Source organism: Adiantum capillus-veneris, chromosome 11, assembly GCF_014529385.1.
Source record: "Adiantum capillus-veneris isolate H3 chromosome 11, ASM1452938v2, whole genome shotgun sequence".
In the NCBI taxonomy this organism is placed as follows: domain Eukaryota; kingdom Viridiplantae; phylum Streptophyta; class Polypodiopsida; order Polypodiales; family Pteridaceae; genus Adiantum; species Adiantum capillus-veneris.
In genome coordinates, this window is record NC_140941.1 from 163,168,170 (window position 1) to 163,184,881 (window position 16,712).

At 40.6% G+C, this 16,712-nt stretch overlaps 1 pseudogene; it reads left to right on the forward strand.

Annotated features, from left to right (window-relative positions):
* Positions 1-529: 529 nt before the first annotated feature.
* LOC147448341 (2-C-methyl-D-erythritol 2,4-cyclodiphosphate synthase, chloroplastic-like) lies at positions 530-2,690 on the forward strand (annotated as a pseudogene).
* The last annotated feature ends 14,022 nt before the right edge of the window (positions 2,691-16,712 follow it).

Here is a 16,712-nt window from a genome sequence, read left to right on the forward strand (position 1 = left end):
TTCAACTCACTCTGCCAATCCAAGGCCCGCTGCACTAGAGCAGTCCCCTTGTGCGTCAGACACATAGAGCCTTCAAGACAAAGTCTTCAAAACCACAGAATCTCTTTCTACAGCTCCCTGCATTGATACCCCATTACCGATCAGATGGTGCCCTCCAACTACAACGCTCTCTCCCATGCAACTAGCAGCCTTGCACAGACTCCCAAGGCCGGTGCCTCCTCTTTCAAGCCTACACTCCAGCTCGTACACAAGGTCCAGCTCGTACAATAGAACTATCTCTTTCAGAGAGTTTTGATTTATAGAGAAAGAGAGAAATAGAAACGACTAAATGCCAAGAAAAGCCCATCCCTCAGGACTAAATAACTCATAGTATTAATGAAAGGGGGTAAGGGGATCGAGGGCAGAGAAGTGTGCGCACGAAAATCGGAGAGGTTGCAACCGTAGATGGGCACTTAAAAACTAAACCCGACCACAGATTAAACCCGGGCAGCGCCTATATTTTAAATATAAAACCCCAAAAACCCGGGCCATGGATACAACATGTACGCGCGAGTGGGATGGTTACCCCATGCATCACAATCTGGGCGACGAGGCCCTGGGTTCAAATCGAGTCGCCGCCCGGGTTCTTTTTCGCGTTGACTTGTCGTGCGTCCGGGTTTAATCTGCCTCGGGCTCCCCGCATCCACTTTCGCGCCGTCGATCCCCTTACCCCCCCCTCTTTAATGTTATGTGTCACTTAGTGTCGTGGAAAGCCCATGGCCCTCCTTCTTGTCGGTTGCACGTTATTCGCTCGTTGACAACGACCTAAAAATATCTCTCACACATCATTACATATAAAGACGTTGATGATGTCTTGCATACTTATCTCTATGTGCTCTAAGAGCCACTAACTTTATGCAATCTTTTCAGTGCCCATCATTTTCTCTATTGGCGCGGAATAGAAGAAAGTAATTTGATATAAAACAGGAGGCAGTAGGACAGGGGGTACTGCACGACGATGATAGCAATACAAGAGAAGCGTGTCGGCTGGATAGTGGGCACGAAGGGGCTTGCAACCGAGCTCCATTGATGGTGGTTGCCACTGACAAGGCCGTAGTGCAGTTTCAAAGGCCAGTACGGCAAATAAATTTCTAGATTTGGTGCAGTTAAGTGAACAAGCTCGTCCTTACGGTTAGACATGTGGCTCTTGGATTATTGCCTTCCCACCTACCATGGTTCAAGGGGAGAGAGAGAGAGAGAGAGAGAGAGAGAGAGAGAGAGAGAGAGGTTCCTCCATAATATGTGTGTTGGTGTTCACGCTTACATTATTTCCTTCCCACCTACCATGGTTCAAGGGGGGAGAGAGAGAGAGAGAGAGAGACAGAGACAGAGGTTCCTCCATAATATGTGTGTTGGTGTTTACGCTTTGGCGTCGTTATCATGAGAGCTAAGTGGAAGAAAAACAAACATGGCGGCTGAAGACTAGAAATAGAAGAGATATGAGGGCACACACGAAGTAGTCACATGTGGTCTCTCGGAGTGCAAATACTTTTTTGAATACTTGCAAATTTTCATGGAGATTCTCGAGGCTCGACATTTTTTTCATGCTCGACATTTTGCTGTAAACATTTTTTGTATCTAATGTAGTGTTAGCGGAAAAACAAATTCACAAACATACAAAATTCCCTTCAAGATAGATTCAAAAGAGGATTTTTTTTTCTAACTGGTATTTTACTCTAATTTCTTAAATTTTTCAAGCGGATTTTTTCCTTTCATCTCCCATCAGTCGGTTATTTTGATTTTTCAACCGGCCCAAGGACAAGTTGAGGCACACTTTTCCCAAACACTGATCTGTTGAAAAGAGATGGCTTATTGTCTCGATGATAGTGATATTGTTTCTCAATTTTTAGAGAGAGAGAAGAAGAAGAAGAAGAAGAAGAAGAGAGTTTTAACATCATAGGAAGCTATCCCAAGAGACCTTAAAGATCTAGCCAACGAAGAGAGAGAGAGAGAGAGAGAGAGAGAGAGAGAGAGAGAGAGAGAGAGATCTAAGCATCTTCTCTCACTTAGTAGTGTTCTTCCTGGTGGGTGGACATGATCGTCTAGGTAGAAAGATTTTCATACCACCTTATCTTGAGCAGACACAAGCTCAAAACTGATTAAATTTTTCCGTTAAAAAAAAGTATGGAAAGTCCATCTTGTTGAAATTGTTGTTCCAGATGTGAGTAAGGCTCTTGTACTACCTTTTAGAGTAGGGCTTGGTTTTGATCTTCACAAATTGGAGCCAAATTTGCCTCTTATAATTGCCGACGCCATGAATATTGAGCATGACCAAGGATGTGAAGCATAGTCCAATAGTGATGTGCTTGTCCATTGTGTGGTAGATGCTATGTCCTTCTGTCATCTGCCAGATTTTTCCAAACAATTATTCAAAATGGAAAGGAACCACATCTTCAATTTTTGTGCAAGAAGTTGTTCAATATTTAATGCATGAAGCGAGATATACTATGGGCAATTTAGATGTCACCCTCTTATTACGAAGGCCAAAGTGGAGTCCCCATAAGGAGGCCATAAAGTTGAACCTCTGTGAGGTTCTTGGCATAGATCCTTTAGTAGTTGATGTTAAGGTCAAAACCCATGAAAAGGTCGATAGCCTTGGAGAAAATCGTAGCGTTGTTGCCCACACTATTTTGTTATTGATGAAGAAATAATAAAACAATATATAGTAAAGATTTGTAGCGTGTAATTGCTACTGGTGTTTCTACAAATTAATAATCGATTAAGCAATTATTCAAAGAGAGAGAGAGAGAGAGAGAGAGAGAGAGAGAGAGAGAGAGAGAAGAGAAGAGAAAGAGGGGTAGAAGATGAAGAGGAAGAGATGTTTTAATGTCATAGGAACATTCCACAAGATACTTCATATCTCTATCGAGGACGAGTCTTGAAGTGATTCTCTAAAGGGAAGTTAAGGGAAGGGGAGATACTTCTCTAAAGTGAAGGGAAGGAAGGGGAGAGCCTGAGAGAGACGTGCCTTACGAGAAAGAACTCCGAGAGATTTAATGCACAATCACATGATATATGCATTAGTAAATTTGTGTCTTCTTTCACACATAGCACACCTGTGAAGATGCCTTGCACTTGCTGATACTCATACTAATAGTAAAGTCGATCACTAGATTTCAATAATGATGACCTAACTTCAAAACATGGTCCATGTACTTCTAAAAACTTTCCACATGAAGTATTTCTAAGTTTTAAGAAACTATGTTTTTGCTAGCAATGGTGTTGACATTTACTGTTTGGTTTCAGATCTCTCTCTCTCTCTCTCTCTCTCTCTCTCTCTCTCTCTCTCTCTCTCTCTCTCTCAAATCACTTAATAACTTTGCTGGGTTTTGAGCTTGCTCGGATAAGTTCGCTCAATGTTTGGTAGACTCTTTTCATCTTATCCTTGCTCCTGAAGACTGGAAAAAGATTACTTTTATTACTCCATGGGGTTGTTTCTACTTTTTCTACCTTTCTTTTGGGTTAACAAATGCGCCTGGAGATTTTGAAGGAAAGTGGATTGGGTCCCTACCCCGTTCCTTGGGAAGTTTGTCAACGAATTCATAGATGATTTTTGTGTATACAATTGAAGAAAAGAGAGCATTCAGAAGCTTGAAATGACTTTTGCAAGTTATGATGAATGCGGGGGTCAATTGAACCCTAAGAAATATCATTTGACACAACCACAAGTGAATTCTCTTGGACATGTAATTTCAAAAATGGGATTGAAGAAGATCTAGAGAAAGTGGAAGCTTTGTTATTGATGTCACCTTGTAAGGATACAAGATAGTTGGCCACTTTCATATAGAAGGTTAGGTATCTGTCTCAACTTGTACCTTTGGCATCACAATTATTGTATCCATTTCAGCAAGCGGTTAAGAATGATCCATTGGAGTGGACACATGATTGTGAAGATGTTTTTGATAGAGTCAAAGAAGTTTTGAGTACACTACTCATTATGCAATCTCTTGACTTGGAAAAGGAGTTTTATGTTAACCCGTCAGTGGGGAGATGATGCCATTGGGGCCATGTTGTTGCAAAGGAGGGAAGGAATCTCTGTATATGAAGCCCATTCATTATGCTAGCAAAGTGAAGACTCCTCATGAAAGAGATTACTCAAAAACTGAATTGGTGATGTCCAGTATGGTTTATGCTTGCAAACGATTGAGACATTACTTGTTGTAAAATTCGTTTCCTTTTCTCACCAGTTATTCATTGCTTCCTCAATTGTTTAATAACTGAAATATATCAAATATAGTGATGAAATGGATTATTCAATTTCAGGAGTTTTAGGTCACTTTTTTAGTGGAAGAGAGTACTCGGGCTACCCTGGCAAATTTACTCACTTATTAAGAGACTCCTACTTTGGTTAAGCAAGAGGTGGTGCAAAGAAAGAAGGTGGAAACTCTTGCCATATCCAAGGCTTCAATGTTGTATTTTGATGGCTCTTATCAAAGAATTCATGATGGTGCTTCAAGAGGATTTTTCATTTATGATACACAAGGAAAACTTATAAGGAAACAAGGACTAAAACTTGATGCAAATAGTAACAATTAAGCAAAGTAAATGGCTCTTGAAGTTGGCTTCCACATCTGTTCACAGTTGGAAATTAGACGCCTACAAATCAAAGGAGATGCTTTGTTGGTTGTGAAGCAAGTATTGGGAGTATGGAGGAATTAGAATCCTAAACTGAAAAATTTATGCTCAAGGGTGAAATTGTTACTCAAAAAGCTTGAAGCAAGGATTTTGCATCATATTGAAAGGTCTCAAAATGAAGAAGCTCATGATGCTGCCCAAGAAATGATCAATGGTGTGTTTGTGCTAAAGAAAAATGCCCCTTTATATCATGGGAGAGAAGTGTTATCAAAGGAGGTAGAATTTTTTCATGACAGGTGTTTTACTTGAAGGTCTACCATCCTCCAAAATGTATGCTTTTATAAGGAAATCTAGAAAGTACAAAATGCTTGATGATGTGCTTTAGATGAAAGGAAGTGTTTTAATATTGCATCGTGTGCCTTTTGGAAAGAGAAAATCTACAAGATTTTGGAAGAAAATCATGAGGGATCTTGTGGAGGCCATTTTGCCATGAAGAACATGTTGCATAAGATTTTGCAAGAAGGCTTTGTATGGCCAAGTATTCAACGGGATGTTAACCATTGGTGCAAATCTTGTTTATCCTATCAAAAAATGGGGAAGAGAATTTTGAAGCCTGCATTATGAAAGACAATTCTAGCTTTTGATGTGTTTAAAAAATGGGGTCTTGATGCTATTGGACCCTTACCCATGACTAGTAAAAGGAATGCTTACATCTTGATAGCAGTGGATTATTTGTCATGTTGGGCAGAAGCTAAAGCTGTCAAACAAATTACCAGCAAGGAAATGGGAAAGTTTGTGTATGAACATATATTGGTGTGCCATTAGAACTACTTGCTGATAGAGGATTGGGATTTAGAGGAGAGGTGTTCGATTTCCTATGTGAAAAGCTCAACATATAGCACCGGTACAATTCTCCTTATTATCCACAATGCAAATTATGATCTCAATGAAAGTTTCAATGGAGAGTTGGTAAGAATCTTGACAAAGATGAAGACACGTGGGAAAACTTGGGATTCAAAGTTTCCTTGTGCAGTATGGGCCTATAGAACTGCTACCAAAACGAGCACAGGGTTTTCTCCTCACCACATGGTCTATGGAAAGGAAGCATTATTTCCAATTGAAGTGGACATTCTTGCACTTAAATTGTTGTCATTGGGAAATGAAGGGCAAAGAGATACTTGGCAAAAAAGGTTATGGGATTTACAATGTTTGCAATTGGACAGGGTTTTGGCTTTAAACTACTATGAGGGAGTGTCAAAGAAAGCTCAAATAAAGGCTAATGAATGGGTGAAGGATAGGGGAATTGAAAAGGGTGATCTTGTGTTTCCATACAATAGTAAGTTGGATAATACCTTTCAAAAAATATTTCAAATTAAGCAAGAAGGTCCTTTACTGTTGTGAAGAAGTTTGACAATGGGACATATCAGTTGGAAGATTTGGGTGGTGCACAGTATAAATACCATGTTAATGGCTACATATTGAAGAAATTTCGTGCATGTTTGATGACAATTGTGATAGATGATATTCTATCAATGGAGGACGACAGTGTGAAGACATCTGAAAATGTGAATGAGGTTACTGGGAATGAGCTACAATAGTTGTTCACCTTAGAAACCTCTGCTTGTCATGCATGATCAAGCAGGGTAGGGGTTGGCAAGCTATGTCATGCATTTTTTGGATGATCATAAACCTTGTAGATCGTGCCAAAAAGCTTGCTAGCTAGCCTCATATATATATGTGTACATAGTGCTTCAAGTATTGGGAGTGACCATGTAAAAGTTCATGTACAAAGGTTCGGTTTTACCAGGCTTGTGTACTGGTTTTTTGGGTTGTTCAAATCCCCAAAACATGGTTTTCAATAAGTATTTTCAGCGTGCTTTATAGCTTGTGAATTGGACTTGTACATCATGAGTTATGTGCATCCGAAGTGGGTGGTCTTGACTTAGAAAGTGGTTTCAGATGCATACAACAAAGGTAACTAGACCAGCTCGTGTCATTCTCCTCTCCTGTTAGTCTCTCATCTCCACTCTCATGTGCTTACGTAGCACCCAAGTTTAGCAGATGCCCATGAATGTGCTCTCATATTTTCTCTCACTCTATCTCTCTCTCTTGCTTGTAAAAAGAAGAAATATTGAGATTTTAAATTTTGGGAGATACCCCAAGTAATGGGTTCCGAACCGTGCTTTACGGCATCGCATTTGGTGGCCGGAGCGGTGCACTATGCTCCTAGGAAGTTGGTCTTGAGAAGCGGTCAAGCTGGAAATTTTTTTGGGGAGAGAAGGAGTTTGAGAAGCACAAGAGGAGGATGCCATGTGGCAATGAAATAATCCCACATAGGGGATCTTGGACTCAAAGCAAGGGGTATAAGGGGGGGGAATGGGTGCCCATATTTGGGGTGTATCAAAGGAGAGAGGAGCTTGGAAGGAGCTTGGCTATGGGGACTCGTGGACATTTGGGGGAGAAGGGGGTACCATTTTGAGTTCCCACCTGTTGTCCAGGTGCCCGGTCTTCCTTTTGGTCCCTGGACATTAGCTTCCACCCCTTCCCTTGGCCCATAAATCATCGACTTACCCAAATGAAGCCAAAGTTGGACCAAATAAATGGAGCCTTGCAAGAGAGCTTTGTCAGCTGAGGAGAGAGAAGAAATCTCTTGCAATAAAAGATAAAAAAAGGCCCCATTTTATAGCGGTGACGCTAGCAAACTTTCTAGAGAGCTAAGTTTGAGCATGAGAGTGTACACCCTCAACTTTGAGTGGTCATAACTCTCTCATCTTTTATCTATTTTTAGCCGATGGATGCTCTATAGACATCTACTCAAGACAAGTGACATCATTATGTCCTTGGTTTGTCCTAATTACAAGCGTGCTTCATGCTAGAAGTGCTCTTCATAAATCTTTACAGGTGCTTATCACAGGTGGTTTCAATAGTGCAATAGTTCCTCCTTCAGATGGTGTGACTCATGCAAGGCTATAGAGGCACTCACTTTCCTTGTTGTTTGCATGCTAATAGCACCAATTCTTTATTTACATTGAGAATAGTCCAAGAGACTGGTTTGCCAACCTCAGACTACTTTAACTTAGAATATGGTTAGGCCTAGAAGACATGTTCTACTACTTCGCAATGCGCTCCCAAATGTTAAGGATTACCTAAGTTGCTAAGAAGTTTGAAGCTCTTACAACTGTCATAAGAAAAAAAACTAGAAGAGAAATATTGACCATGTTTTCACGTGGGAGGTCTAAGAGAATACCATGTCATGAGAGTTAAAAGAATATTTAGAGAATTGGCTCCGAGACATCCATAATATTTTAATGAAAAAAAAAATTCAAATTTTGATGAATAAAAGGAGTATAGGCTCAGTTTTGGTTCACATGTGTATTAAGTTTTCTCTCTCCTTGTCTTGTTTTTAGATGAATCTTCTTTATTGTCTAGATGAACTCCCAAGTAATTTTGCACAAAGTGTCTTTTTCAATTATCCGATTGGATTCAGTTTCCATTGGGGGATTGAGGTGGTTCGAGCTTCAAAGGGGACTAGAGACTACCTTGTTCCAAACACTTATGTAGCATGAAAGTTATATGTTGAAGCCCAACATGAACATCAAACACAAGTGCCTTATAGGTTCATGACCAATCCACATCTTTGGGTCAAGGAAAAGATCCAAGAAGGCGACATCAAAGTATAGGGATATGTTCTTTACCTTAACCTGTGTTCTCTTTTGGACATACCAAGTCGAGAGCTCATTCTTAGTAAGAAGGCTCTCATGCTAAACCAGAGATACAGCTTTTGTGAACAGGTCATAATCAGAGTATGGAAGAAGTCAAATGGTGGCAACCATAATCAAAGTATGGAAGAAGTCAAATGGTGGCAACCAATTCTATTATGTACCCCAAGATTGGTTCAATAGATTCTATGGGCCTATTCTCAAATACAATCCTTACAATGTCACTATTACCTTTTATGACTACGAGAAGCCCAGGTGCATTAGTGACGTTGCCCAAGCATAACCAATGGCAATGAACTCGAGTAGATATTTTTACAGAGATGATGTAAATGAATGGCATGCTCATGTAAACTGCTTTATTGGATTACCACCCATGGATGTGTCACGAGGAGAGGAATGGTACGTAAAGGAAGACGTGAATTTTAGTGCACAAGTTGAAGTTCTAAACTTTAAAACTCAAGATGTAACAAATATAGGGGTAGAACCTTGATTGTAGGAACCAAGAATTGGTTCATAGAACCCTTTTGTATTTATAAAGACATTATGTATCTTTTTGGTTTTCTATGGTTATAGCTCATATTGCTTTGACGACAAAATATTTGAGTTTGAATCTTGTTTTCTTCATTCTAACTTGAGTGATGGTGTGTGTGTGTGTGTGTGTGTGTGTGTGTGTGTGTGTGTGTAGATGACTGGTATCTTACCTCGAGGGATATAGGAGGATATACTCTCCCGTCTTATGGTGGAGGAGCATCTTCAAACTAGACTAGAAGTACAAAGGTTTGACACTACTGCGCATAATGGGGAAGAAAATAAAATATTAATGTCCACAGATTGTATTGTACCTAATACATTCTGAGCTTGGTACCATTACGGTGCTGGAAACCCCGAGTTTAGACCACCAGAATATAAACCCTCACATGTTGGGAGTATCAAGTAGATGCAATCCAAGTTGGGAAAGGAGATTGTTGTCACTAACCAAGTGTTGTAAATAAATTCTTATGAACTTATCTTGAGATCGACAAAGAAAACATGTATAGCTAGAAAGATACTAACCTTAGTAATGGCTACCAGATGTTTCAATATTGTTATGTTAAATGTATGGATCCATCAATGACAAGCATTCTTTTAGCTCGGTACCCTGTAAGTTATTCTTTGACTTATTTGGAAAGTCACTAATCCACAATCCTTGCCATTTAAAAGTTTCATACAATGCCTATAACAGACCCTAGTGCCTTGCATATTGTGCGAATAATACATAGCTCCGATGGGTGGGACACACTGAATGTGTTTCCAAAAGAATCTGCTTACTTTGATGAATACTTTGGGTACAAGAAGGCAATAGTTCATAGCAAAATGGTAATACCTATAACTAATCAATCCATTACTCAACAATGGTATGATTCACATGCCAATGAGGAGATGTTTCAACCAAAGATCAGAAAAGGATTATTGGGATCACCCGTCTGATATACTCAAAGAATGGGATAGCTATGCTCCATTGGTGGAAGGATATCACAATGGCTATTACAGGGTGCATTATGTCAAAGCCATTAGGATTTATTAGAAACTTTTAAGACACTTTGTAGACTTTTTGAAACCCAAAGTTTTGGGATATAGAAATTGGATTAATTTATTCGTTAATCTTTCTCCTATTCTCTTTCTCATCTTATTCTCAAGAGCCTATTCTATTTGGCTTAAGGGACTTCAAAGCGGGTTAGAATATTATACTAAGTGTGACATTGGTTGATATGGTACAATAGGTTAGCATGCCTCCTAGAGGAAATGCGGTTGCTACTAATACAAATGCGCCTATTGTTCCTCAACACACCATCATTGATAGAGGGACATCAATGATATGCTTCACAAGTCTCAACCTGGAAGTTTTCGCGGGGAAGGCAATGATATAGGCAAGGTTCTTGAAGATTGGATTGAGCGCATGGATGACTACGTTGATTTGGCTCATTCGTCTGCAGTAAACAAAGCTATCATCACTAAGTTCAAACTAGAGAAAACGGCCAAGCATTGGTGGAGACACCATTGCACAAAAAACAATGTTGATCCTAATGCTGCAGCTTAAGATTATCTTAAAGAACATCTCAAGAAGAAATATCATAATAGAGTTTATAATGAATGAGTTTCTTGACTGTACTCAAGGAACAAAAGATCTAGAATCATACTATCAACATTTCTTAACCCTTGTCAAGTATGCTCCAGCAGGGATGACTCAAGAGGTCAAGGTAGCTCACTTCGTGTCAGGGCTACAAAATCCTATGAAGACTAGACTCTAGAGTCTTCGTCTTACCAATTTTTCAAATGTCCTTGATGTAGGCAAACCTATTGAAATAGAGTTATCCACTACAAGAAAGAGGAAACCAAAACCCGCTCCTATTCGTGAAATCAAAAGACCTCGTCCCGAGGAGGAGCAAAGATTTGGAAATCCACAAAAAGGAAGAGAGAACTTATTACGAATGAAGGCCATATAGGATCATTTGTGCAACACTTGTCTTAATCCTGGTCATCAGTCTAAGGATTGTCCATTTAACAATTCAAGCTTCACAAGATTGGTGGACAATAATGAAAGTAGAAAGTTCAATCCAAATCAAAATTTTGGAAATTTTAGACCTAGACCATCTACAATTTAGAGGAACTTCAATCAGCAGAACTTTAACAAAATTCAGAGACAACCTCCAAACCAAGGAGACTTTAGACCAGGCAATCCACCTTTTGTTTGAAATGGACCGCCTGCCAACAATAACAACAATGGAAATGTTAACCATCAACCTCGTCCAGGAGGAGGAGGAAATCAAAGACCTCAAGTTAACAAATTTCAAGGGGCTAGAGGTGAAGGAAATCAAGAAAACGCATATGTTCATGCTGCAATTGAACATTACGGAGTGAAAGATTAATTCTTAGTAATTCAAACCCCAATGAAATATCAAGGTAACCATTTTACCTTATTGATTGATTCAGGGAGTACACATTCTTTCATATCTCCTAAGTGCATTAGAAATCTCATTTTGCGTGAACACTCTCATACAAATTGTTGGGGTATAAAGCCCAATGTGGTCGCCCAGGTAAGTGGGCGGGCCGCCAGGTATGTACACATATTTATTTCTAAAAACCTAATAAGAACTCACTATGCTCTACACATTATAGTAGAGCGAGTTCACCATATCGTCATGCTCTTCTTCTCGCACTCTCTCTCGCGTCGCACTTCCGCTCGTACTCCTTCAATTGGTATCAGAGCTCAGATCAAGGCTCGGGGCAGCACTGCAGGAGGCTAGAGTCACCTGCTCAGATTGGAGTGAAATTCGACAGGCGAAGACACGGCCCCAAATCTCGTGGGTAAGCCCGAAGGGCTTGGTGTTGTCAGAATTTCATTCTGAGGTCATCTCGGCCACCGTTCGGCTTCGACAAAGGTCTGCGCATGCCATTTTCGACTACGTGGTCTCAGCGGGTGCAGATCCGACTCTGCAAATTTGGGGTTTTCGGCCTACGACTGCAGGTGCTGAGGACATCGACACTCCGAGAGTGTTGATTTGTGGCTGTCTACACATCGAAGGACGGCTCACAGTTCTTGGAGGCGTGTCACATACGACACGGGCGCATCTACACACAGACTCTAGGCGACATCCACTAGTTCATCAGGTAGCTTGTGTTTGCTGCTTGATATTCCAGATTTCATCCTGACATTGCAGGTACTTCCACATGGGATGTATTGTCAGAGATGATGTATGTCTGTTGAGGGTTTGCTGGCTGTGAGTCACGCAGCAAACAACCGCCGCAACGGTTACAACATACAGTGGGTAATTTGTGGATGTATGACTTTGTGGGAAGTCTATGTACTGTCAGATTTACTGCAGCCTTTGTTGAGGGTCGAGTGAGGTTTTATTGAGCTAGGGGATTCTCGAATGTTGAGATCCTTTCGATGATACAGGTCTTGGAGCGATCCCTCGAGCACCCTTAGATAGGCAGCTAGGATGTATTGATTGTGAGTTAGACAGTTGGGATTGAATCTTTGCTTTACTGCCATTGAGGCATTGTCACAGTCTATGCTTACACGACAGTGACAGGATAGTGAGAGACAGTACAGGTGCAAGACAGGTTTACCCGCAGCTTATAGTGTCAGAGAGACAGTGTTTTTTGAGCTGTTTTTTGGTCTGTTTTTTGAGTACACCAGAGCCATTTTACAAAGGAGACTCTGCCGAAATTTATGCAGAATCTGAAGCTTTCTTGGTTCATTTGACAGGTTGATATTGGTTCAGAGGTCAGTTTACAGGGGAAACTCTGCCGAATTTTTCCCAGGAAAGTAAACCACTGTGAAGCGTAGCTATGGCTGGATCACAGGACACTGCTCTTTACAATATCAAGAAGCTGGATGGAACCAATTTCCCATTGTGGAAGAAGCAGATTTGGCATGTGTTGGTACAAAAGAAGAAGATAAAACCTATAAAGCTCAAGGGGATAAAACCAGAAGATATGGACGAAGACAAATGGAGCAAAATGGATGAATTGGCACTTTCTACCATTATGTTGACTTTGGCAGAAAGTGTTTACTTCAATGTAGCAGACGAGATGTTGGCTTATCAAGCATGGTTAAAGCTGAGTGATCTTTATGAGAAGCAAAGTGTAGCTTCACATGTATACTGGCTTAAGAAGCTTGTTGACTTGAAGATGAAAGAAGGGACACCTATGTCCAATCATCTGAATGAATTCAACACAATCTATAGTCAGTTGTCAGCTCAAGGTGTCAAGTTTGATGAACCTGTTAGAGCTATGTTCCTATTGATCACATTGCCGGAAAGTTGGGACACTTTTCGCACAGCTTTGAGTAATTCTGCACCTCCAGATGGTTTGAACATAGCAGGTGTAGAAGGAAGTCTTCTTACTGAAGAAACCAATAGAAAGACAATGGACAAAGGCAAAGGAACAGCCTTAGTTGTCAGGGGAAGGACCAAAGAAAAGTACAAAGGTGGAAAGAGGAATCAGTCTCGTAGCAAGTCCCGCAGTGCTAAAGGCAAGAGTGACATAGAATGCTACCATTGTGGCAAGAAGGGTCACATGAAAAGAGACTGCAGAGAATGGAAAGCAGAAAAAGGCAAAGAGAAAGCTGAAGACCATGGTGAGAAGAACAAGTCCTCAGTGAAGATTCAAGAAATAAATGTGACAAACACTGTTGCAGAGGATGACAGTCTAGTGTCAGGAGACATCTACTTCTTGAAGAATACAATGGACTCAGCTCTTCTTACATCATCTGATGGAAATGCACTGAGTGACTGGATTATAGACTCAAGGGAATCACTTTATGTGTCTCCAAACAAGGAGTGGTTTACCTCTTATGTGACCACTAAAGATCATGTTCGGCTAGGCAATGGGCAGACATGTGAGATCTTAGGTGTTGGAGATGTTCAATTGAAGTTTCAGGATGGCTCTTCTTTCACGCTGAAGAATGTGAGACATGTTCCTCCCATTACAAAGAGCTTGATCAGCACAGATTTACTTGATGATGCTGGCTACGTCACCACTTTTGGACAGAACATGTGGAAGATATCCAAGGGTTCTATGACAGTAGCACATGGAGTAAAGTCTGGAGGAATTTACATGATTTATGTATCAAATGTCTCTAAAAATGTAATCAATGTAACCAAGCAGCTGAACGTTTCTTTGTGGCATAGCCGGTTAGGACATATGTCCAAGAAGGGAATGGAAATCTTGTCTCATTCTGGTTATTTGCCTGGCTTTTCATTTAATGATTTTGAACTCTGTGAACATTGTCTGTATGGTAAGCAAACACAGCAGCCACATAAGCATAGAAGCAATAGAAGAGATACACAGTTGGCACTTGTTCATAGTGATTTGTGTGGACCTATGACTAACCTATCTCTAGGGGGAGCTTCTTACTTTATGACATTTATAGATGATTACTCGAGGAAAGTATGGCTTTACTTTCTCAAGAACAAGGATGAAGCGTTTAGTGTTTTCAAAATGTTTGTGACACTTGTGGAGAATCAGAGTGGCAAGAAGCTTAAATGCTTACGCACTGACAATGGTGGAGAGTATGTTTCAAAGGCCTTTCAGGACTTTTGTGAGTCAAAAGGTATAAAACGTGAACTTACTGCTCCTTACAATCCTCCTCAAAATGGTGTTGCTGAGAGGATGAATAGGACCATACAAGAGAAGGTCAGAAGTATGTTGTCTAATGCACAACTGCAAAATGGGTTTTGGGCTGAAGCTGTATCAATAGCTGTTCATCTTGTAAATAGATCTCCTAGCAAGGTTTTGCAGAAGGATTCATTGCCAGAGATGGTATGGTCAGGCAAAATGCCCTCATACAAGCGTCTCAGAGTCTTTGGCTGTGAGGCATATACTCACGTTCCAAAGGAATTTAGGAACAAACTTGAGCCAAAGAGTAGAAAGTGCATCTTTCTAGGCTATGGTAATTCTAGTGAGATGGGGTACAGACTTTGGGATCCCGAATCCAGAAAGGTTGTCCGCAACAATGATGTTCACTTTAATGAATCCAAATATCATTCTAAACCAGAGAGGGTTGAGGAGATTAGAAGAGTTGTCTTCCAAGAAGATGGACCTGCACGTGCAACACAAAATGTCAGGGCTCAAGAGGAGCAAGGACAAGATAGAGTGGAACCACAGGTTGTGGCTGAGCCTGAGCCACCTATTGTGCGTTGATCTGGACGTGTCACGCGACCTCCTGATAGGTTTGTTCCATCTATGAACTATGTCATGTTGACTAATTGCAATGAGCCTTCATGTTACAAGGAAGCGGTGCAAATGAAGGACTCCGGGAATTGGCAATTGGCCATGCAATCAGAGATGACAGCTCTGTATAAAAACAAGACATGGAAGCTAGTTAAATTACCACAGGGCAAAAAGGCTCTACCTTGTAAATGGGTTTACAGGTATAAGATCACCGCTCATGATAGTCAGCCAAAGTACAAAGCAAGGCTTGTTGCCAAGGGCTTTAAGCAAGAACAAGGCATTGAATTTGATGAAGTCTTCTCTCCGGTGGTCAAGATGACTACATTGAGATGCTTTCTTGCATTGGTTGCCATATTAGATTTGGTGTTGCACCAAATGGATGTCAAGACAGCGTTCTTGCATGGTGATTTAGATGTGGAAATTTACATGCAGCAGCCAGAAGGGTTTGTTGAGAAAGGCAAGGAAGATTGGGTATGCCAGTTGTTAAAGAGTCTTTATGGCTTAAAACAATCACCGAGGGCATGGTACCATAAATTCCAGAAGTTTATGCTTTCTCAAGGCTACAAACGTAGTGAGTTCGATCACTGTCTATATACAAAGAAGGCTAAGGATGGTAGTTGGCTGATCCTTATTTTGTATGTGGATGACATGTTGATTGCTAGCAAGCACTTGGAAGAAATTTCAGCTTTGAAGTCAAAGATGGCAAAATCGTTTGACATGAAAGACATGGGTGAGGCAAGTCATATACTTGGTATGCGCATTGAGAGAGACAGATCAAAGAAGTTGATTTGGTTATCTCAAACAGAGTATATTGACAAGGTTTTGCAACGTTTCAATATGGAGAAGGGAAAGGCACTGAGTGTTCCATTGCCACCATATGTGAAACTTAGCAAACAAGATTGTCCTATGTCTGAGGAAGAACGGGCTGAAATGGATAAGATTCCATATGCGTCTGCAGTGGGTAGTTTGATGTATGCAATGATTGCTACTCGCCCAGACATTGCATTTGCAGTGGGAGTAGTAAGTCGATACATGTCAAACCCAGGCAAGAAACATTGGGAGGCAGTGAAAGGAATATTGAGATACCTGAAAGCTACAAAGAGTATGCGTATATGCTATGGGAGTCAGGAGCTAAGTGTAAAGGGTTTTATAGACTCAGATTATGCAGATGACTTAGACAACCGAAGGTCTACGTCAGGGTATGTCTTTACATTGGCTGGTAGAGCAGTATCATGGCGTTCTAGATTACAAGATTGTGTTACTCAATCTACTACAGAGGCTGAATATGTTGCAGCATCAGAGGCATGCAAAGAATCAATTTGGCTTAATCGACTAGTAACAGATTTGGGAATCAAAGAAGAGATGCCTGTGTTATATTGTGATAGTCAAAGTGCTATACAATTGGCTCGCAATCCAGTTTATCACTCAAAGACAAAGCATGTGGATGTAAAGTATCATTTCATCAGAGAAATGCTCGAGGATAAGCAACTTCAGCTTGTCAAAGTTCACACCACAGAAAATCCTGCTGATCTACTTACAAAAGGACTTCCCTCAGAGAGCTTTGCGCATTTTCGCAAGCAGTTAGGTGTAGGGTAGTACATCACTTCTCTACATCTCTTGTATATTGGCCTGTATAGTAGCTTCTCTCACACTTAAAGTACC